The following is a 24187-nucleotide window of genomic DNA, read 5'->3' on the forward strand; positions in this document are numbered from 1 at the left end:
AATCTAGTAAATGAATGCATAGATCCTCAACATGAGAATGCTGAACTTAATCTTGAATTAAGGGAAATTTATGAGTTAAAGGACCCTTCTGAAAAACCTTTTTTGTAAAAGATGCCCAGGTGAAAAGCAAAGGCCTCCAGAGGTAAGTAGAAGTCGGCCGACCCCCCTGTATGTCTGCGTTTTATTTTATTTTATTTTATTTTATTTTATTTTATTTTTGTTTGTTTGTTTGAAAAGGTGCACTGTGGGCCTAAAACAGAGGCCTGAGTGGTCAAGGGATGCCTTGACCCCCCCCTCCCCTTCTGAGTTTCTTGTCGATAACAAGGCATACCTGAGAGTCCCACCAGCAAGACATGTCTAAATCTAAAAATAACTGTTTGGTGAAAACATTCATTTGAGCTCATGTTTTTTATGTTAAGTGTATCTGATTGAGTCCAAATTTCTTGTTATATGTCAATGTCTGATTCTGTTTAAAAGTCTCTGCTTCTCTGTCTTGTTCGTGTTACATAGTTTCCTTGGGTATTTTGTTTTGTTTTGTTTTGTCCAGTTTTGTCTTTAAAATTGGTACCAGTTCTAAATATGGATCCTTATGGTTTTTCTGCGTGTACACAAGCACATCCTTGTTATCTTTTTGAATATTTCTGGGAAGTAAAAAGTTTTTCGCTCCACTCGGGCCTGGTATGGCCCCTCCCAATTGGCTGCAGCTGAGGTGAGCAGAGGCCAGACAAAGCAGCTGCGGTCTTCGTCGTTTCCTTTTTCCTACAACCTGCTGAAGTGACAGTCTAGAGACAGTTGGTGGCAGGAAACAAACTTCAGTCTTTAATTTTAGCTAGTCGCTTTGCTAAAAAAGGCTTTGTTTTAAAACTTGGTTGTCACCCACAAGAATAAGATTAGCAAAAAACCTTCATGATACTAAAATTTTCCGGAAAATGAACGGCCGATATTAATTTTGCGTGCTTTAAGATCTTTGAGTATGAATGCTGAACTTAATCTTGAATTAAGGGAAATTTATGAGTTAAAGGACCCTTCTGAAAAACCTGAGGCTGAGCCATATGCAGCAGCCCAAGAGAGTCTAAGTGAGATCTTGAAAAGGGAACAACAACCAGTAGATATTGAGTATCAGAATTCAGGTTTGAATATCAAGGAGGAAAGTTATGATGAGTCAATGGAGGGCCGGATGGATATGGTGGAGAAGAAGTTAAAAGAAATGCTATATTTTCTATCGAAAATGGGGATGGAGCAGAGAGCCCCCCCAGAAGTAGGAAAGAAAGATGACCCTCAGGCCACTATGGTGTCTGATTCTAAACCTTACCCCTCACACCCACTGCCACTGGCTGCAGCCTTACGGCCTCAATACCTTTTGCCTGGGCTGCAGACCTCCCGGACCCGATGTGTTTGTCTCTCTTCTAATTTTTCCAGTCCCTGCCCCCTATTTCAGGAACCCCAATTTGCTGCCGGTACGCCCCGGCAGGCATTGACCCAGGTACCCTTTCAGGAACATTTGATTGACAGATTGGTTGGTGAAGATACTTATTTGTCTCTGCAGGATGCTCTGCAAGCACTTGAATACATAAGTATAATTAGTATAAAGCAAAGAAGTGCAGCTACTGGACCCATGATATTCTGGAACCAGGGAATGAACCACCCAAACAGTTCCCATCCCCAGTATAGTATAGGCAGGATAATTGCCTAATGGTAGAGTGCTTTCCAAGAACGCACAAAACCCTGGATTTGATTCCTCCATATCCTAGCCTTGAGAAAGCCCAAGGAAAGTGCCCTACTTTTTTCCTATTTGACCCCTAAAATCACTTAAGGGAGAAAAACCAAAAACAAGAGAAACAAAAACAAAACCCCATCCCAACAGGTTTTGGTGCCTTCTAATGCTAGTGATGAATCCTAGGACCCTGTACAGGCCATGTGAGCACTCTATCACGTGAGCAACATCCTCAGCCTTCTTCATGTCTTTTTTTTTCTTAACAGTCCTCAGGCTTCAATTCACTGCTTGGGTGCTGGCTCTAAGGCATGTTGTTGTTTTGCCAGTCCTGGGGCTTGAACTCAAGGCCTGGACACTGTCCTTGGACACTTGTGCTCAAGGCTACTGCTCTGCTACTTGAGCCACAGCACCACTTCCAGCTTTTTCTGAATATGTGGTACCAAGGAATAGAACCTAGGGCTTTGTGCACACTAGCTGAACACTCTACCACTAGACTACACTCCTGGCCCCTGTTTTTGGTTTGGTTTTGATTTTTAATTTGTTTTGTTTTTTGGCTTTTTTTGTTTGCATTTTTGGGTTTTTGTTTTTTGTTTTTTAGTTTTTTTTACTATCTGGGTTATGTACAACTCGTAGTTTTCATTGGGCTGCTCATTGAGGTAAAAGTTTCACCATGATCCACTTAGCCTCATGTAGGATTATAGGTATGAGCCACAGGCTCTTACTTTCTGTATTTTTTTTTGCCAGTCCTGGGCTTGGGCTCAGGGTCTGAGCACTGTCCTTGGACTTTCTCAAGGCTAGCACTCTACCACTTGAGCTTCAGCACCACTTCTGGTTTTTTGCTATGTATGTGGTACTGAGGAATGGAACCCGGGTCTTCGTGCATGCCAGGCAAGCACTCTATCACTAGGCCAAACTCCCGGCCCCTCTGTAAGTTTTTTTATTAACATCAGTTAGTTTACATGGGGTTTCATTTTTCTATATAGGCAAATAGGGCCTGAGTCAGACTCTCTTCCCTACATTACTATCTCAGACCCCTACTTCCCAAACTACTCTCAGTTAGCTTCATTTTCACATGTGTGCAGAAAGTATTCTGACCATATTCATCCCTTCCTTCCACTCAGCACTCCTGATACCCAGCTGGATAGGCCCTTCATATCTACCCTGCCCCTTCTAGTGCTCGACACCTTACGGTTCAGGTACTACATGCTTTGCCAAGATTTCTCAATCCTTATTATATTTATGGTAATCATAGTAATCTTAGGACATGGCAAGTACTGACCAATTTAATCAGTGAGTCAACTCCATACATAAGCCATAGCAGGAAGGAAGGTGGGGTAGACTACATCCATGTACTTCCTCCACGTGCAATCACTATAGCATAGGTCCATTTCAATATGGCTCCACATGTGATCATTCAGGCAATCACATGTACACAGGAGCATGACCCCACACTCACAGTTCACTTACCATTGTGCAAGGGGGTAAGGGGAATTCCATGAGAAGGGAGCATCTAGAAGCACTGGCAACTAGGCCAACATGGAATAGGAAAAAGGAGGCCCAAGAAGTGAGGACAAAGATGCCCTTGGACATGAGCAACCCATAGTTCATTAAGTGCTGTTTGGGGAAGGAAACAGCATCCTCAGCTCAGGCACATGACATTGCACTTCATAGGCCATAACTGGGAAGGGAGGCCTTCTTTCTCTTGGCCTGGCAACAACACACATCCAGGCCCATCTGGCCCCAGTACGTGTATGCCTGGGCACAAGCCCTCATCCATAATTGGTTCTCTTAAATAGAGGAAATCCACTTACCCAGAAATGGAGCCATCCAGGATGACACCAGCACCTGGGCCTACATGGATCAGGAAGATGGAGGTTCGTGAACTAAAGACAAAGGCCCTCAGACATGACATCCTTTAGCAGGAGAAGCATTGGTTTAAGAGGGAAACAGCATCCCTACCTCCAAGCCTATAAAACCAGGTTACACTGGTCAGAGTCAGAAAGGATGTTGGGTCACCTCCAAGCCTCAGCCTTCCTTGTCTTGGGTCCACTATAGTGCAAAACCCATTCTGACCAGTTATATGTGTTTGTGTGAACATATGTGCACATGTATAAACCCCTCACCTATGATTCAGTTCACACAGGTGGTCCAGGGAAGTTACTCATCTTGAATCAGGGGCAATCTGGCATCGCACCTGCATCTGGAACAAAAAAATCAGGAAGATGGAGTAGGTAAGGTGAAGATGAAGGGGTCCTCAGGCAGGACCTCTCCACAACAGGTGAAGCACAGATTGAATAGGTAGGAGGTAACCCATAACCTAAGGCTTCCCAGGCATAGCTTGGAAAGGAGGACTAGAAGTATCTATAGCAGGCTTTCCTTTCCTTGGGACCACAATAGCATAAAAAGAGGTAAATCTGGTCACATATACATGTATTCTTCAAACTTGTGTACCACACACACACACAACCACACATACATGCACAACTCCACCAAACAGTTCCCACAAAGGGGGAAATGAGCCCGTTTACCTTCAAACTTGGCACAGCCAGGAGGATGACAGTCCACAAAGTGAAGAACAGACCACTAAGCATGACCTCTCTGTAGCAGGAGCAGCACTGATTACGAAGGGCAGCAGCATCCCATTACCAGGCCTACGACACCAGGCTACAGAAGCAGTGTCTGGGTAGAGAGATGCAGAGCAGTCTCCAGGCCTTGACCTTCCTTCCTTTGGGTCCAGTGTAGCACAACGTAGCCTGTGCTACATGTATTCCTGTGAACACATGTATACAAGCACACACAAAACTCCTCACTTGTGATTCAGTTCCCTCAGGATGAGGGCAGAAAGACATACACTTAACTCACAATGGGGCATCTGATGATGTTACCCACTCAGACTGACCCATACCAGGAAGATGGAGTTCTGCAAGGTGAAACAAAACAGGCCACCATGCTAGACCTCTCTGCAATATGGAAACACTGGCTCGGGAGGGCAGCAGGATCCCCATCTCCACACCTGGAACCGCATGCTACATAGGCCATAGCTGGAAGGGAGGCATGAAAGACTTCATCCCAAGATTTCCATCCCTTGGGCCTTCTGTAGCACAGGAAGAGGCCTCAAAATCTTCTGTGACACATATAAGTCCACACATGAGATGGATCCCCTCACAGGGGAGAATGGGCTCATTTGCCTTGAAACTTGGGCATCTGGAATGGCATCAGCACCTAGGCCTAAGGATAGACCACTAGACACAACCTCCCCTGTAGCAATAGAAGCTGGTTGAGGAGGTCAGCAGTATCCCCAGCTCCAGGTCCATAATCCCAAGCTACATAGGCCAGAGCTGGGAGAGAGGCAAACAAGAAGTGGAGGCAGACACAATGACCTGGATTCCTTTCCCTTAGGCATTCTATAGCCTACCCCCAGGCCAATCTAGCATTACATATGCATTCCTGTGTGCACAGGCATACAACCCCTCACCCATAGTCAATTTTCAAGGATGAGTCATGTGTCCCAATTACCTTGAAACAGGGGCATCAGGGATGGCTCTCATACCTGAACAGGCATGAACAAGGAAGACTGAAATCCACTAGGTAAAGATGAAGAGGCCTTTGGGTAGGACCTCTCTATTGCAGTTGAAGCACTGGTGGTTGGCAGCATCCCCAGATACAGGCCCATAACCCTGAACTATACATGACATAGCCTGGAACAGAGGTAGGACAAACTCCTTCCCAGTCCTTCCTTCTCTTGTACTCAATATATTACACATACAGCTTGATGAGGCACCACATACATGGTTTTGGGCAAACGTGTACACATAAGTATGATCTTTCACCCACAATGAAGTCAGCATTGGCCCATTTACCTGGAAACCTGGGCATCTGGAATGGCAACCATAACCGAGCAAACATAAGCCAGAAAAACATCTAAATGGTGAAGAAGAAGCCCACAACCAGACTCAGAGCCTGAGCCTTCTGTCTCTGATGGGTGCTACACTGGTTGTCCAGCTCAACCTCGCACTCCTGTGCATGCTATGTATGCATGAGTACACACACTCACATCTGTCCAAGGGGTCAAGAAGAAAATAGAGCAGAGGGTTGGGCCTGGGGTGGGGTGGACAGGAATGGGGACTAGAAAAGAGACTTGGGTCAGGAGTGAATTTAAAGGTGTGGCTAAGAGCTGAGGTGATAGTTGGGGCCTAAAGATGGGGTCAGATGCGGGGCTGGGAGTAGGGGTGATGGTTGTGGGGGTGGACTGGACAGTGAGGGAAAGAGGTCAGGGTGGGTGGGGTGTTGGTGGAATGGCAGTGGGCCTGTCAGAAGCTTCAAACTGTGAGCCTCAGATCTCAGACTCCTGAGTAGCAAAGATTAGAGGGCACACAGAACACTGTGTGTCCATGTCTGTTGGCTTGAACACAAAATTCAGGGACATTTCCAAGGTTTTATTTCATGACCCAGCACAAACATAAACATACAAATAATGTTTTTGGGTTTTTTTTTGTCTAGGAGGAATGTGATGATTGATGGGACAACATAAAACCATTGAATTCAAAAGGTGTTTCCCTTTCATTGTTCTAGGATTTTAATGTAAATTACTCAAGTAAATTCATACACTGGTTTTTGTGTCTGTTTATGAACAAACTAGGTAGAATCTTTTGCCTGGTGTTGTAATACAGAATGCTATGTTTTGCAGGGTCTTCTGCAAGTTAGGCTAGCATGCTATACCACTAAATTTATCCTCATTCCATCTTATTATATCTTGCTTTAGAGTTTTCCTCTTGTTTTGACATAGTGCTTTTGAAGCTGGACTGAAAATTACAACCCCCCTGCCTCATGTACTAATGCTTCCTCAGCAGGTTCTGGTGGCTCATACCTATTATCCCAGCTATGTAGGAGGCAGAGAACTGAGACTTTAGTTCCAATCAAGACTAGGCAGCAAACTGTCTCATCTCCAATGAGCTACTATATGCTGGAAGTGGCTCAAATGCTAGAGCACTACCTTTGAGCAAAAAATGTTTACAGTTATCACACAGGCCCTGGGATTAAGCCCTAAACCCTGTACACATGTATACACACAGGCAATGTTATATCCTAAATTTATATCCAGATATTGGACTACAGCCTGGATTTACTCTTCCACTTACACATTCTTTTTGAGCAGCTGGAGGAATGTGTGACCCATGAAACCAAGAAAAAGAAGTCCTTCTTTAGGCTCCTCAGAGCTTCTGAGCTTCCCTGATTGTCTGGGAGCCCTTAGTACTACCCAGCTTGGCAAAACATTCTTTTATGGATATTCTCTGCCAGGTTCTCTTTTAGAAAGTACTCAGACATAGCCACTCATTAGAAAGACCCTACCTTCTCATCAGTGTTCAGTTCAAGCTCAAATTCTACAGCTTCCCCCATCCTCATGGAACTTTAGTCCCACCTTAACCTCTAGAGCCACTTTAAGAATCCTGTAGCTATTTCCATTGTTAGGTTTGAGTAGTCCTAGAAGAGCTTCTCCTGAACTCCAGATAAAGAACTCGGTCTGTGATGTCAGCAATGGTGAATGATGGAGATCTGGAGCCACCACTGGACTCCAGAAACCATTTGAAGATAGGTTTGTTCCTTTTTTTAGAAAAGACCGGACAGGTTTTGAGTCCTAAGGATAACCTTGTGTTCTGAACCCCACATGTGACTCAGATGAACCTGCAGGTCCTCTAGGAGAAGTTGATCCAGAATTTCTTTACTTTCACAGTCCACCCAGACCAGCTCCAAATGAATCAAAGCAGCACTCTGGTTGCTGTGCAGCATAAAGTAGCACATGTATTCTTTATGAAAAATGTCCCCAGCCTATGTCAGGAGAATAATAAGTGAGGTCCAAAAGCTAGATTCAGTTGAGGACAGTGAAATCTGTCCTCACAGAATATCCCTACAAATCTGTCCCTCTGGAGGAGAACCAATCTCTAATTGAGAAACTAGGATCTACCCCTCCCTAAACTCAGGAAGAAAATCCTGTCTTTGATGAGGACAGAGATCCCTTTGAGGAGTCTGAGATAGAATTATTGCCTGAAGGCAATTTAGAGGGTGATCTAGTTTTAGAGCTTCCCTCCCTCCTCCCAGGGATTGTTGTAAAATATTCATTCTACTTACATTTTTTTTGCCAGCCCTGGAGCCTGAAGCACTGTCCTTGGGTTTTCTCAAGGCCAGCACTCTACCACTTGAGCCACAGCTCCATTTCCAGCTTTTTCTTTTTTTTGCCAGTCCTGGGCTTGAGCTCAGGCCTGAACACTGTCCTTGGACTTTCTCAAGGCTAGAGCTCTACCACTTGAGCCTCAGCACCACTTCTGGCTTTTTTCTTCTATGTATGTGGTACCGAGGAATCGAACCCGGGTCTTCATGCATGCTAGGCAAGCACTTTAACCACTAGGCCAAACTCCCGGCCCCATTTCCAGCTTTTTCTATGTATGTGGTACGGAGGAATTGAACCCGGGTCTTTGTGCATGCTAGGCAAGCACTCCACCACTAGGCCAAATGCCGGGCCCTTCTATTTACTTTTCCAAATTTATTAGAATGGCAATGTTTGCATTGTGCTGCACAATTCAATTCTTTTCTGGAAAAGCCTGGGAGATTTCACTGAGTTCTTACGCTCAAAAATAGAGCTCTATCACTTGAACCACAGTGCCACTTCCAGTTTTTTTGGTGGTTGGTTGGAGATAGCTAGGCGCAGTGGCTCATACCTGTAATCGTAGCTATTCAGGAGGCTGAGATCTGAGGATCGTAGTTCAAAGCTAGCCTGGGCACTAAAGACTGAGATTCTTTATCTCCAGTTAACAACTAGAAAACAGGAAGTGGTAGGACAGTAGCCTTGAGCTGAAGAGCTCAGGGACAACACCTAGGTGCAGAGTTCAAGCCCTATGATCCACACTCACAGACTATGTTGTATAATTCTTGAATCCTTAATACTATGTATTATTTCAAACTACAATCTGATGCCTCAGACATATGAGTCCTAAGTGGGATAAATAACAGAGCTGGAGCTACACTAAAGAATCTTACTGGATGTTACAGGGAAATGTTAAATGTACAGAGAGGCAAGGAATTCAAGCCATGCCTCCATGGAGAGATAGGGTAGCTATAAAAAGGTTTAGGACATATCAGATCAGAAGCCTAGAAAGGTGTTTTGTTTATTGGGACAAATGCCAGGGTAATTGTAGTAATATGTGAGACTTTGTTCTGTGCGTTCAAGTGTATCCACATCCATTGTGCTTTGTACACATATCTAGGAAAATTATAACCCCAATAACACAAAAAATTTATTTGTGATAACATTTCTGATAAAACAAGTGGGAAATATATACACTGAAAAGGAAAAGCCATCATCAATAAAAGAATATTTACATAGATTGACAAAGACATGACAGGTATCATGACACATCTCAGTAATTCTATCTTCAAGTGTGGCCTATTCTAAGGATGGAGGTTCACAGAAGCACCTATAGAGAAATCTGAAAGATTATCCAAGAGCTAGCAAAAATCAGGAACTCAAGGTGTGGCTCAAGTTGTATGTTTAAATTGAACAAAAAATAGCAAGTACTCAAAGCTATGAGTTCAAATGCCACTACTAGCACAAAAGATGAAAACTTCTAAAACATGAAATTTTAGTATGGTGGTTTTAAGCCAAACATAAATATAATGGAAGTGGGGAAACTATATATTTGTATAAGCAAAAAGACCAGACTTATTCATTAGAACCAGATATCAAATTTAAAAGAAAAATTAATTTATTCAAATAAGTAAAATGCTGGGTTGTGATCATTGCTCTAATAGTAGAAAATAATATCTCTAATTAACCAACACAAAGCAGAAATTAGGGCCTGGTTCAAATGGCAGAGCACCGGCAAAGAGCAGAAATAATTGAAGCAAGACCAGTACTTGCAACAAAGAAGCCTACAGACAACAGCTGCTATGCTGAGTCTCATCTCTGTGGGGGTCAGGAAATGTTTCACTTTTTCTATCTCTACCTGCTTCAACCTTGATACTAAAATAAGACAGTGTTGAAAGTTTAAGTTTATAAGTCTTTTTTTTTAACAGTAAGCTTTTCTGTAATGCAAATACTAAGAACACTAATATGAAAAGATGTCTTTTTTTGTGTGTGAAAAAAACCTGAAATGTTAATCACATGTACCTCAACTGAGGACAAGTGATTTTTTGGCTCTACTAGTAGAGTGCTAGCCTTGAGCACAAAAAGCTTAGGAATAGCTCTGAGGTGGTCAGTTGAAGCCCATACACAGGCCAACACACAAAATTTATGCACTTTATACATATTTTCTAATATATTCATGAATTTTTCAGAATGTATAAAGATAGGGTATATTCCTTTTTACTTAACTGAGATTCCTCTTGGTCATTGTATAGTCAGCATTTTGATCATTCCCTTTTATTTGGGGGGGGCGCAATTCTGGTGCTTGAACTCAGGGCTTGATCACTGTCCTTGGGCTTTCTCAAGACTGGAGCTCTACCACTTGAGCCACAGCACCACTTCCAACTTTTATTCTATGTATGTGGTACCAAAGAATCAAACCCAGGTTTTCATGCATGCTAGGCAAGCACTCTAACACTAGGCCAAACTCCAGGCCCCTCTGTCTTTTTTTTCTACAAAAATGTCTGTATAAAAGAGGCTGGAGGTGAGAACCACTGAGAATATATTTGCTATGGAGGTACAGAATTTTTCTTTAATGAATCAAGGGGTTTTATGATATCTTTATGCAACTGGTGAATGTTCTACACATGCATTATTTAAAACACACCACTTCTGGAAAGATGATATAGCCGACTATGGAGATGGTGTGGAGTCATTATTGGCTTAACTGGGCAAGTGGCTGTGTGGTTGTCCAGGTTCTGTCGGAGCATGTGGAATGAATTAAGCACAAAGTAGGTTCCTAGTGGATCAAGATTATATGGTACCATGTGCTGAATTGTGAAAGATTAGGAAAACCTGTGTGATATCTAGATACACTTTGTGGCAGGGAGGGGGGAAGGGGGTCATAGGGCTTGAACTCTGGGCCTGGGTGCTGTCCCTGAGTGCTGTAGCTCAAGGCTACCATCATACCCCTAGAGCCTCAGCCCACTTCCCCTTTTCTAGTGATTAATTGGAGATAAGAGTCACAGTCTTTAGTGCCAGTGCTGGCTTTGAACCCCAATCCTCAGATTTCAGCGTTCTGAGTTGAGTTTCTGCACAGAGCTCACCCACAACTGTGTGCTCTGCCATCTGCTGAAGTCCCAAGCCGTACAGGATGGAAATCACAAGTGGTGTGCAAATGGGAAATTTGTGCTCTGAATAAGATGTTCCAAAGATCCCCAGCTTCAATAACACTTCCCTTGGTCCCAAAGTCATTTGCTTCTTCACTTGCTCATCTTCCTCACAGTTAGGACAGAGCAATTTGTAGCTGATGAAGAAGAGGAGGAAGTCACTGTGGCTCTCTTCAGAACTAAGGAGACACCTATAGGGTTGGCTAAGTCACAGTTTGGAATATAAAGCAGGAAGGCACATGAGATACAGCTATATTTTTCTCTGAAAAACTGAAGAGCTTTGAGTGAATGTGTCCAAAGTAATGCTCTGCCTGGTGCCAGTGGCTCATGCCTCTAATCCTAGCTATTTGTGAGGCTGAGATCTGAGAAGCAGAGTTCAAACCCAACCTTAGAAGGAAATTTCCAAGAGGCTTATCTTCATTAACCAGCCAACAGCCAGAAACAGAGCTGTGGCTCAAGTGATAGAGTACTGATTTGATCACCAAACTCAGGACAAAAAAAAAAAAAAAACAAAAACAAAAACAGATCCTGAATTCAAGGCACAGGATAGGCACCAAAAAATAAAAAGTTAAAAATAAATGCTTCAGAAGTCTGTAAATGAGTTCAATATATTCCTTTCCTGATGGTTCTGTAGACATAGGGTCATCGTTCCACCCTCCTCTTTTCCCTCTTCAGTCCACACTACTTCACAGGCCTTCAAGATTGCTTTTGAAATCTTATTTAATATTTGGAAACTTGATTTCTTGGCGCCTCAGATACATGAGGACTACAGTTGGGGGCCACTATCTTGTGTCAAAACCCGAGCCCCTCAGTAAGCAGACTTCTGAATCCACAGTAGCTTCTGAGGGAAATAAAATATTCTGGGTGGCCAGTCCTAAGAAACTAGCCACAGTGTACATGTCTTCGTCTTATCCAACATTCCCAATACAAGACCCCAGTGGGAATGCACAGGCTCAGAGAGGTGCCAAGTATTCCCAACTCAGCCAGGTAGGGTGAAACAGCCCTGAGCTTGAAGAAGGGACACTCAAATTTCTAAACAGAACAGCCAGCGCTTGCTCCATTGTCCCACAAGTTTCAAATGAAGAAGATTGTCTCTCTGGTGGACAGGGACCAAGTTCATCGCCAGCTTCTCCAACAGGCTTCCCTCCAGGCTCCATATGTTATAGGGCACACTCCTGAGTCTTTGTCACACTAAGGTGCTAAGGAGAAAGGATCTTTCAAAAGTGGAAATGGGAGCATATTTCAAATTGAGTAATTGTGATAAAGGGGGCTGGAACCCACGCAGAAAGTGTTGTATCATTATTGACACTAAAAAGCACACTGTACTGTACTTCACCTGAGTTGCCTTGTGTTTCCATTGATTTCTTGTTGGGAAATTTGCTGAAGTGCTGAACTGGTGATTGGGCTTAAAAGAGATTCCCAAAGCCCAACTTATTGAGCCCTTGACCTTTGAATACAACACAAGAACAATTTTCTCCTTCCAGAATCATACTCCAAGTGAGCTGGCTTGACCAGACTGTTATGGTTGCTTAGTGACCAGGGTTCCATATTCCATTCCATTGTGACGGAGGTAGGGTCACTTCTCAGGGCCCAATGACCTAAGCTGCTTCCACACGTAAGACCTACCTGAAGACAAACTTGAGGCTGAACTCTCCCCTCCCACCTCACAATGTGCACATGTAGACAAAGTTAAAAACACACCTTGTCTGTTGAATCCTGAAGTCCTCTGCAAGGCCCTGGTACCAGCATGGTCTCAAGCTTCAAGAAGCCATTACTAGGTCAGATCCATGCCATCCTTTTCACCATTCCTTTCATCCTGCACAAATCATTTTGCCTCTCTGACATTGGCACGTGCTTCCTGCAGTTTGCTGACATTCTAACCAAGGACATAGGTGTTTATGAACTAAATTTCTGTTTGCTCTTGAAGCCCCTCTCTGGTATCATCTGGAGCTAATACACATACTTAGACATTGGAAAATACATGAAAGTTTCATGTGCTGCTTGTTTTCATATGTACATAGGAATAAAGGTTAGAAATATTACTCTTCTGGGCCTTTATGTGCAAACATAGCTTATGAGACCCCATTTTCAACCGAAAATACTGGGCATAGTTGAGTATGTCTGTCAGCTATATCTGAAGCGTAAGGGGGAGGAGCACAGTCTAGGCTAGCCTAGAACAAAAAGAGTAGATGCAGCACTTGCCTAGCAAATGGGAAGCCCTGAATTATATACACCAACATAGCGCGTGCACACACACACACACATACAGCTGGGTACCAGTGGCTTATGCCTCTAATCCAAGTTATTCAAAAGGCAAAAAGGCAGGGGAGAGGGAAATGGGAACAAAAACCATGAGAAGGGGTGAAGTAATGCACGTACTACCAGTGAATACAACTGTAATCTCTCTATACATTACCTGACAATTAAAAATAAATAATAAATAAAAAAGAATTCTGGATAAGAGAAGATTCATCACATTCACGTGAGACTATCACTAGAGATTAAGAGAAAGTTTAATCTATTATGACTAAGCTTTGTGACTATGCACACTTCCTCAGTTTCCTCAGATTCCTTCTCTAATAAAGGGTCTCAACTCTATAATTCCAAAAATTCACTTTAGCATGAACATTTTTCTGTATTCAAAATAATAAAGTATTTCAGCTTTTTTTAAAAAAGGCAAAAAAAGCAAAGATTTGAGAATCAGTGTTTTGAATCAGCCTGAGCAGGAAAGTCCATGAGACTCTTAATCCTAATTACCACCAAAAAATGAGACCTTGAACTTTGATTCAAGTGGCAGAGCAGTAATCTTGAGCAAAAACACTCAGGGAAAGTGTGCAACAAAACATATATAGATGAACATGATTATAAAAGGAAAATAGGATCTGTCAAAGGCAGGACAAGTTAAGCTCACAGGTCTGGAAACTTCTCTAGGCATGTTAGTGTTTGTTAAATGAAATACTGGTTTTGCCCTTTACTGTCCAATACTATGCTATTATGCACTTTATAAACACTGTGTACTTAGTATTCACAATTTTTTACAAATACTTTTTAGGTATAGCAAATAATTCTAGTAAAGCCAGAAGCAGGAGGATTACGAGTTTGGGTAGAAGCTGCACTACATACCAGGAAGTTATTCAAATAAAAACTAGACATATTAGTAATAATAACTCTTCATTTTATGTAAGTTTCACTCACAATTTTTGTTTTGAGCCCTTTCCTATAGTACTTGGGTTAAGATACAAAGCTATCCTGTAACTCTGTAAATACATTTCTTTTTTATTTGTAAATGAAGAATTTTTCTATCCTTTTATCTATTCATATTTTGTTTTTCTATTGAAGTCTCACACAGGCATTCATACTGACCTACACTAAGGATAGTTAATTCTCTGTATTCTACTCCACATCTTGCCCCTCAGTGGAGAAGTGACATATATGTAACGGTCACCTCTCATAATAATGCCTCTGAATTGTACTCTCTGAATGACCCCCTGAGGCTTTTAGCATTTAATGATAATAAAGATAAATGGAAATTATATAAGATAGCTAGGAAGTATTATTGACTGTTTTGTACTTAACTGGATATGTTGCCATTTACTTGACAGGCACCACTATGATTTGTGTCCATGGCATCACAGTACACATGGAAGTAAAATGCACTGTGCTACAGAGCCATAATAACAAAAACAGCTTGGTATTGGGACAAAAATAGAACTGAAGATCAATAGGACTGATTTACAAGATCCAGAAATACAAATCACGTACTGATATTCAACAAAGTAGTTGAAGACATGCAGTAGAAAAAGCTTAGCCTCTTTAAGTATTTGTGCTGGGAAAACTGGGCAGCCATATGCAGAAAACTAAAAGCGAATCCCTGCTGGTCACCATGCACTAACATCAATTCAGAATGGACTTAAAACCTTAACACCATACTCAACTCTAAAACCACTGCAATACAGAATAGGAAATACAGGCAGGAATTTTCTGAATAGAGTCCCTGGGCAAAACAGAGAAGAGAGACTCAACAAATGGAACTATATTACAATGAAAAGTTTCTGGACAGCTAAGAATGTAGCTACTGAAATAAAAAAAAAACAGCCAATCAATTAGGAAAAGATTTTTACCATCAAAGGCATAATACCCAATGTTTACTAGGAACTCAAACTAACCCCTCCTAAACCTAATAAATCAGCCACTAAATGGGCAAGGGAGCTAAGGAGAGACTTCTCAGAAGAAGAGGTAAGAACTGCAAAAGAGATGTCGATCATCCCTGGCCTCACAGGAAATGTAAATGAGGACATCCATGATACCATCTTACCCCAGTTAGATTGGACAATATTGTGAATTTATTCAATAACAGAAACTGGTGGAGATGTGGAGAAAAATGAACCCTAGTGCACTTCTGATATAAACTAATACAATCACTCTGGAAAGCAGTCTGGAGGCTCCTCAAAAAACTAAACATAGGGGCCGGGAGTTTGGCCTAGTGGTAGAGTGCTTGCCTAGCATGCACGAAGACCTGGGTTCAATTCCTCAGTACCCCATATACATAGCAAAAAGCCAGAAATGGTGCTGAGGCTCAAGTGGTAGAGTGCTAGCCTTGAGAAAGTCCAAGGACAGTGCTCAATCCCTGAGCCCAAGCCCAGGACTGGCAAAAAAAAAAACTAAACATAGGCTTTCCCTATAAGCCATCCCACTCCTAGGCATCTGTCCTGAGCATCATGGACCAGGGTATGACATGGGCACCTGCACATCCACATTCATTGCTGCATCATTCACAATAGCCAAGATAGGGACATAACCCAGATGCCCCACAAGAGATGAACGGATCAAAAAATGTGCTATGTATTACAACAAAATTTTACACAGCCATTAGAAAGTATACAATAAGGTGATGTTCTGATGACTGTATTCTTTACCTTATATGCAGAGTGTACACCTGCACATCTATCTGGGGGAAGGTGGAGGAGGGCACAAAATCATTGGAAAAATGGATAACAACGTGCGGCATAGCTCACTGGCTGCACCGTACATGGATGAAAGTGAACCATGCTGCTTGTGGACAGAGATGGGAGAGAGAGGATGGGAGAGAATGAGGGGACAGATACCATGCAGAAGGAAGGAAATATACTACTAATTACCTGATATATATAAAGGTAACCCGGGTGCTGTCCCTGAGATTTTGTGCTCAAGGCTAGTGCTCCACCACTTGAGCCACAGCTCCACTTCTGCCTTTTTTTGTGTGAGTTTATGGGAGAAAAGATTCTCACAGTGACAATGCTTAGATCTCAGCCTATGGAGTAGTTAGAATTGCAAGTGTGAGCCAATGGTGCCAGCTTGTTTATTTGTTTATATTTTGAAAAAGACTGTCCCAGTGGGTCATGCCCCTAATCCTAGTAACTCATGAGCTGACATCTGATGCCTGAGGTTCAAAGCCTAGGCAAGAAAGTCTGCCTAGGCAAGAAAATCTGTCTGTGGTACTTATCTCTGACTAACCACCATAAAAACAGAAGTGGCACTGTGGCTGAAAGTGGTAGAGTGCTAGCCCTGAGCACAAAATCTCAGGGACAGCACCTGGGCTTTGAGTTCAAGCCCCACATATGACAAAATAAGTAGAAAGAATTTTGCTGTTACTTGTCATCTCAGCATCCTCAAAGAGTGATTTTTACCTTAAGCCAATTTCGCATCTCATTTTGCAGGTATCTAGGGGCCAAGGTTCTATAGACAGAACAGGTGAAGCAAATGAGTTCAGCCAGATGATGGTGACTCACATCTGGAATCCTACTCAGGAGGCTGAGATCTAAGGATCGTGGTTCAAAGCCAGCCCCGGCACAAAAGATGACAGACTGAAAACCAGGAAGTGGCACAATGGCTCAAAGTGGGAGAGTATTAGCCTTTTGCAAAAGAGCTGAGAAACAGCACTCAGACCCTGAGTTCAAGCCCCATGACTGAAGTGGGGGGGGAAGTTACACACAAATAGACTACAGACCCAGGATGAAAGATTAAAATAAATTAATGATGAATATGGTCAACAACAGTTCTTTGGATTTTGTTAGCAGTGAATGTCGCAGAAAAAATGAGAAAACAATGATTCATTTCTAACCACTTTTTTAAATATAAATGATGCCTCAACATAAGAAAAGAAATTATGTCTCAACATAAGAGAAAAAATAAATAGTTGCTGTCAATATAAGAGGAAAATAAAAATTAAATGTCTGCTGTCTAAGACACGGCATATTTTGTACTCAGATTCCCTCCCTGTGTATGACTGACACTTGTAGTATTGATCACTAATAGGAAGGAATTCTGAAACTGAACAGGAATCATGACTGACCCCTTCTAGTCCCACTCCAGTTGGAAATCACTGTCCTAGCAACTGTCTTCATGCCAGCTTATTCTCTTCCACCATGTGGGGGCTCCTCCTAGGGTCTGTCCCACCATGTGTGGACTTCTCATAGGACCTGTCCATTTCTCTTTGTTGATACTTAAATACCCAAGTGGTTTTTCTGATACTTTAAGGATTGACACCCCCGTCAACCCAGGTGCATTCATACCAGGCAAGCCACCAAGTTGTGAACTGCCTGACCCCAGCAGGGTAAGCTATCCAAGCCTAGCTGTAAACACTCCATCGTGGGCTCAGCTGCAAAGCCCTTCATGTCTTTTGACCTCGCTACTTTTTCATCCACTTTTGCCTACTTGTTTAAACCTTATAGAAACCCAATTCCTGTTTCCAGCTCTGACACATCGTCTCCACACCCAAGGGAAGGCTGTGGTCCTTCTGCTCTATCTCAATAAACAATCCTCGCTGTTGATGCTCCTGTCCCCAGTTTAGGAGTGTATCTCCTCCAGCCACAGTCGAATACAAAGGCTTAGCCATTTCAACAAATCCTGGAATCCAGAGGCAACAGTACTGTATCCCAGGGGAATTCTCAGACTTTAGTTGAAGGGGAAGTATCTTCAGAAAGGCTTCAGTTCTCCTTTTGGACAGGGTTCACTGTCCCTCCTTCAACTCATAGTCCAAATAAGTAGCCTGGGATATGTATGCTAAAGTTGTGCTTCCTAGCTGATACCTTGTAGCCCAAATGGTCTAGCTCTTTCAGCTAGTCCCAGGTGGCCCCGCAAGCCTCCTTGCTTGAGGCTGCCAGGAGGAGGTCATCAACATATGGCCTCAGAGTTACTTGGAGATGTTCTATGCAAAAGGCTGCCAGGTTTTGACTCAGGGCTTCATCAGAGAGAGTTGGAGAGTTCTTAAAACCTTGTAGAAACCTTGTCTAGGTTAGCAAGATGGAGAATCCGCCCTTTGGGTTTGTCCCTTTGAAGGTAAAGATGAGCTGATGGGCTTTTACCAAGGGCAGACATCTCATTGGTTTTGATCTCCTGGAAGGTGATTGTGGCAGGCAGCTTGGAGGCCACCTGCCGCTCTGATCCCACTCCGTGGAGGTGAAGAAGATCTGTAAAAGCTTCTGACAATCCCCAGTGGATTAATTAGTAAAGAAAATAGGCCCAAAAAGTTGAATTGAAGCCTGAGGTTTTTCAGAAAAAGGAGGGGGTACATCATCCTCGAGGTTGCTGTTTCTGAAGAACAGGGGGACCAGGCCCCCTGAAGATGATCCCATGAACTGTGTCAAGAAGGGGCAGATGAGAGAAACCCTCAGATGGCCAGTGTATATTGAACTCTTGCCATTCAAGCTCCCAGAGAGCCCAGACAGGACCCACGAGCACTAGCTCTACTCCTAAAAATCAGAAAAGTGTTCAAGCATTAATTCCACCCAGGGTAGAGACTGATGTCGGCTGGAACATGTTGTCCAACTCACCCACGACCCAATCCAAGGCAGCCCACACTGGCCTGTTTCAGCCAGCACATAGAACACAAGAGGCCCCCCAGTCTGTCTCAACCAGGGCACAGGACACAGGGTGCTCACCAGTTTGTCAGTCACTACACAAAACACAAAATGCTTGTCAGCCTGTCAGTCACCACACAAAACGCTCACCTCAGAAGGATTTTTAAAGACTCCTGCTTAACGTTGACCATGGGAAGTATCCAGCTGTGAAAAGCTATCACCTTCTCTGGGGCTGGGAGGAATCTCTCTCAGTGGCCATCCCATTTGAAAGGTTGGGGCACATCCGTCCTATGCTTCCTGAAATCAAGGCCTAAGGCTGGGAACTCTCTGGGGCCCCCAAGTAATGTCCCAGCCATTTGGGGGGGCCCTGAACCCCCAGAAATGGAGTCACTAGCACTCAGTGAGCCAGGTAGGAGTCGTTTTAGTAGCGGTATAGTGGTTACTCTCCACCTTTGGGCTGATAGAAAGCAGCCCCGAGCTTCCCTGGGGCTGAGCTTGTAAAGGAAAACACCACACTCAGGTGCTCATAACTACACACAGGTAGTCGTCATCATATGCTCTCACCTTGTGATGTCAATAACCACAAGGACGGGACCACACGCAGGTGGTTGAGCAGGTTAAGCATTTCACAAAGACAAAACCAGAATTTGGCAGCTGAGCTTACCAGGTTAATTCTCTCAGTTGTGGGGTTTGAACTCAGGTCCTGAGTGCTGTCCCTGAGCCTCTTTGTGCTCAAGGCTAGTGTTCTACCATTGATCCACTGCGCCACTTCTGGATCTTTCTGTGATTAATTGGAGATAAGAGTCTTATGAACTTTCCTGCCCTGGCTGGCATTGAACCAGTCACCAGCACCGGGTGTCTATGAGACTCTTATCTTCAATTAACCACTAAAATAGCTGGAAGTGGAGCTGTGGCTCAAGTAGTAGAATGCCAGCCTTGTGCAAAAAAATTGACAGACAGTGATTTTAAGGCCCAGGACCACAGAAGAAAATAACAAAAAAGGAAGTAGCAAGGGAACGAGGAGGAGAGATTCACCACTCATCCGATATGTCAGGCATGATTGGTTCACAATGTAGGCTAGGCAAAGAGAAGGAGCATTCCCAAGGCATAACTGCTCATCCATTTGGGGAAACCCAATGACAATCAAATAAATAACTATATGGAGCAACAACAGAAAGATAAACAGTGCAGGTAAGAGTGCTTTAAAGGGTCCTTGTGAGTTGAGTGCTGGTGGCTCACACTTGTAATCCTAATTACTCAGGAGGCTGAGATCTAGGAATCATGGTTTAAAGTCAGCCTGGGCCAAAAAAAACATGAAATTTGTATCTTCTATTAATTAGCAATAAATCATAAGTGAGAAGGGTGGCTCAAGTGGTAGAATGCCCACCCTGAGATTAAAAAAAAGCAATCTAAGCAATAGTTCCCAGAGCTTGAGTTCAACCTGTTCAAACCCTAGAACACACACACACACACACACACACACACACACACACACACAAAAGCGTCTCGGTGAAGAGGCAGCATTGAAGACAAGACCTGTATGATGAGGGAGCCAGCTTCAGGGGTGATATGGAAAAATATCTGACAGAGGCAATAGCTAGGTGAAAGTCTCAGGGCTGGAATGAAGTCAGGAAAAATATCTGACAGACGCAATAGCTAAGGTGAAAGTCTCAGGCCTGAAATGAACTCAGGACCAGAAGGAAGGGGTATGTGGCTGATTTCTAGTAAGAAAGAGAATAAGGGGAGGTGATATCAGAAAGGTAGGGATCAGTCTAGCACTTATGTCTCACGCTGTAAGCCTAACTGCTCAGGAGGCTGAGACCTGAGAATTGTGTTTGAAATCCAGCCAGGGCAGGCAAGTCCATGGGACTCTTACCTCCAAAAAAACTACTGAGAAAAAGCTGGAAGTGGTGCTGTGGCTCAAGTAGTAGAGAACTAGCCTTGCTTCCTGAGTAGTACAAGGATTACAGATATGAGCCACCAGAGCCAGATAATATTACATATTATCTTCTTAATGCCCATGACAGCCCCATTGGAGGGCTCATTCTGAAAGTACTAGTTCTAGTTCAGTTTCAGTCAGTGATCAGCTCCATTTTCACCCTGGAAGTAATGTTGTTTCTGAGAGGAGGATAAAATTCCTGAAGCTCCTTCCTCTACTGGGTACATCCTATATTGTAAAAGTGATTAAAGAGGTCTGAGATAAAAGCTGGGTTCTTTGTTCAGAGTCCCTACCGTGGGGAGGCTGGGCTTGTTTGCAACTTCGATCAACAAGTGACTCTGGGTAGAAATGGGAAAAAAAGAAAGAAAGCCTCAAATCCAACTTCCTTCAGAATCCTCTAGGGAGCTATAAGAGGAGATGGGAAGAGCAGAGGCTCAGTAGTTTGCTTCCTGTTATGACCTTGCTATACTTTGCTCAAGCAGTCAATACTGATTCCAGTGTATTTTTACTTGTGGGGTGTTTGTGTGTGTGTGTGTGTGTGTGTGTGTGTGTGTGTGTGTGTGTGTGTGTACTGGTGCTTGAACTCAGGACCTCGTGTCCTTGCTTGACTTTTTCCTGCAAGGCAAATGCTGTACCCCTTGAGGGAAGCCTCCACTTCAAGATTTTTTTAACTAGTTTATTGAAGATCGGTCTCAGCCTCCTAAGTAGCCAGCATTACAGGCAGGAGCCATTTAATATCCAGATGCACACAAAAGGTGAGAAGATGTTTCTAGAGAGCAGAGCGTATTTGCAAAGGCCCTACTTGATTTGTCAATTCGATTGGACAATTTATTTATTTAGGAAAACAAGGTCATAGGAACAAAGAGGAGAGTAAAAGCTGTAAGTCTTTAACACCATCTGAGTCTCATAGGCTGTAAGGATTCTCATAGATAGTTAATGTGAAGGAAACCACAGGTGCCCTAACAGTTCATCTAGGTCTATTATGAAAGGATACCTCTGGCAGCTGTGTGCTCAATATTCATGACCGTATGATGAATATTCAATATGCTCAATATTCAGTATGCTCAATATTCACAGCATCATTCACAGTAGTGGAAGGGTAGAGACAACTGTCCACTGATGGATAAACAAAATGTAATATACCCATTCAATGGAGAATTATTCAATCATAAAGAGGAATGACATTCTAACCCATGCTACAACATGAATGAATATTTAGAATATTGTAAAGAAACCAGACATAGAAACTTTAATTCATGTTTCCACATACATGACGTATCAAAAAATCATCACTAGTACTGAGTACTGATGACTCACACTTACAATAGAAGCTACTCAGAGGGCTGAGAACTGAGGATGGATGCTTGAAGCCAGACTGTACAGCATAGTCTCTGACACTCTTATTGCCAGTGAACTATCAGAAAGCCAGAAATAGAGGTGGGCCTCCACAGAAGAACAATAGCCTGGAACAAAAAGGTTCAACTTTGAATGGAGGATGAATGAGGTGACCAGTGCTGGTGAGAAAGAGCAGGCTTTCTGGGTACAAAGATCTGCCCGTCAACAGCACTGTGGCACACAAAGCCGGCACCAGGAAGGACAGGGAAGACAGGAGAATTTTGATTAACTCTTCCTCCTCCTCCTCTGCTCTTCTGCCCCTCTCCTCTTCTTCTTTTCTGTCATTTCTGGGGCTTGGACACAGGGCCTGGGGACTGTTCCTGACCTCTTTGTGCTCTACCACTTGAGCCACAGCACTGCTTCTGGCTTTTTCTGAGGAGTTTATTGTACATGAGTATCTCACCGACTTTCCCTCCAGGCTGCCTTCAAACTGCCATCCTCAGATCTCAGGCTCCAGAGTAGCTGGGATTACAGCCAGGACTTCTGGACTCCTGTGTGTCCTCCCCAGGTGTGTGGACCCTCCCACCACTCTGGTAGGGACGGCAGACAGGTGTGGCAGGGCAGTCTGAGGGTTACACATGGGCCTGCACACACTCAACATCTGGGCTGCTGGACAGGAAGGAGCTCAGTGCCCTAGGGCAGAGGAGTGCACACGGTGACAGCGAGGACTCCACCCAGACCGCTGAACCGTCCTCACGACCCAGACCTGGGGGACTGGGCATCGGAGAGGCTCCAGCACTATCTGCAAAGCCCTAGGAGCTCAGCTCCCTTAGTCCCCGCTTCAGAGGAGGCTGGGATCCGGTCCCAGGGCACAGAAGCTTCACCTGGCACAGCAGTGCCCAGCGCACACCAGGTGCATTATGTGTCCGTTACTATTTTATTTATTAGTAATTTGCTCCTATAACTTACCGTTTTGGCAAGCAGAGACAATGTGAGAGGGACTTCTCTTATTTCCTCACATTTCACCTCCTCTCTTGTCCATCTCTATTCTTAAAAGGGAGATCTTATTAAAATTGTATACCAATAGAGTAATCTGCAATCTTATGAGATCATTTTGAGGTCTGCCATCTCCAGGATATGGCTATTTAAGTTTTAGCCTACTGAATGTCAGTTCTCTGGTAGTTGAAGTGGCTTTTCATACCTCAATGTCCTCTCTTTCCCTTTATTTTCTCTATTCCCTTTGGTCAGTGAAGGGCGGGGGTAGGCTGAGGGGGAGGGAAACTGGTCAGGGACAGTGTCCAGGCCAAGTTCAAACCCCAGGACCCACAAAAACAAAACAATAAAACAAAACCAAACCCAGGCAGTTGCAGAAAATGGACGCTAGGTGGCAAGCACTCACCATACCTTTGCATGGAGAGGGTGAATGCTGGAGAGGAGGGGCCTCTGGGATGTCCATGGGTTTCCAGGTACTACAGCTGGGATGCACTGCTTCTTCTGCCTTCCTGGAGAATGCAGCACAGTCTTGGTTGAACTCCTGCCTTATGCGGTGCTAATTTGATCCTGAGGAAATCTTCAGCAGTACTGCTGCAATCTCAGTAATTTATGCACTGCAACTTCCCAGTTCCAGATGAAAAGCATTTTGCCTTGGGAAAAAAAAAGAGAGATAAGGAATGACAGACACCTTAGCCCTTTCTGGAATGTAAAATAAAATCAAAGAAGAACATCCAAAACCAAAACGAATATTCTATCTCTGCTTCTACTTCTGAGGGTAGTAAATTTCCTCCTTCCCTGAAGAATCTCTCCCTCCCTTTCTGTCTCCGGTCCTCCTTTCTCTTTTTCATTTTCTGGGTTCCTTGTATTGAGGACTGAACTCAAAGTAAGAGTCTTAGAAGGACTTTCCTGCTGAAGCTGGCTTTGAACCTCATGAGATCTCAGCCTCCAGATCAGCAAGGATTACAGTTGTGAGCCACCTGCCATAGCTTTACTTGTCTTGTGTAAACATTGCTGTACTGACTGCTTTTCCTTTTCTTTTTTTGCCAGTCCTGGGCTTGAGCCCTGTCCTTGGACTTTCTCAAG

General features: G+C 43.5%; 1 long non-coding RNA gene across 5 annotated transcripts in view; it reads right to left on the reverse strand.

Moving 5' to 3' along the window:
* Nucleotides 1–24187, reverse strand: part of LOC150039195 (uncharacterized) — a 60775-nt gene that overhangs the window by 3347 nt on the left and 33241 nt on the right. For 2 of the 5 annotated variants that reach the window (XR_016534501.1, XR_016534502.1), the window contains exons 2-3: nt 23511–23754; nt 3838–3914 (exon numbers count right to left, since the gene is read on the reverse strand). This is a non-coding gene — a long non-coding RNA (uncharacterized LOC150039195). Of the gene's footprint in view, nt 1–3837; nt 3915–12335; nt 12534–23510; nt 23755–24187 lie in introns of those variants that run through there. The other 3 variants (XR_016534500.1, XR_016534499.1, XR_016534503.1) reach the window with 2 other exon arrangements.

This window comes from Megascapheus bottae, unplaced genomic scaffold (assembly GCF_031878675.1).
Source record: "Megascapheus bottae isolate mThoBot1 unplaced genomic scaffold, mThoBot2.hap1 HAP1_SCAFFOLD_37, whole genome shotgun sequence".
NCBI classification, from domain to species: Eukaryota; Metazoa; Chordata; class Mammalia; order Rodentia; family Geomyidae; genus Megascapheus; species Megascapheus bottae.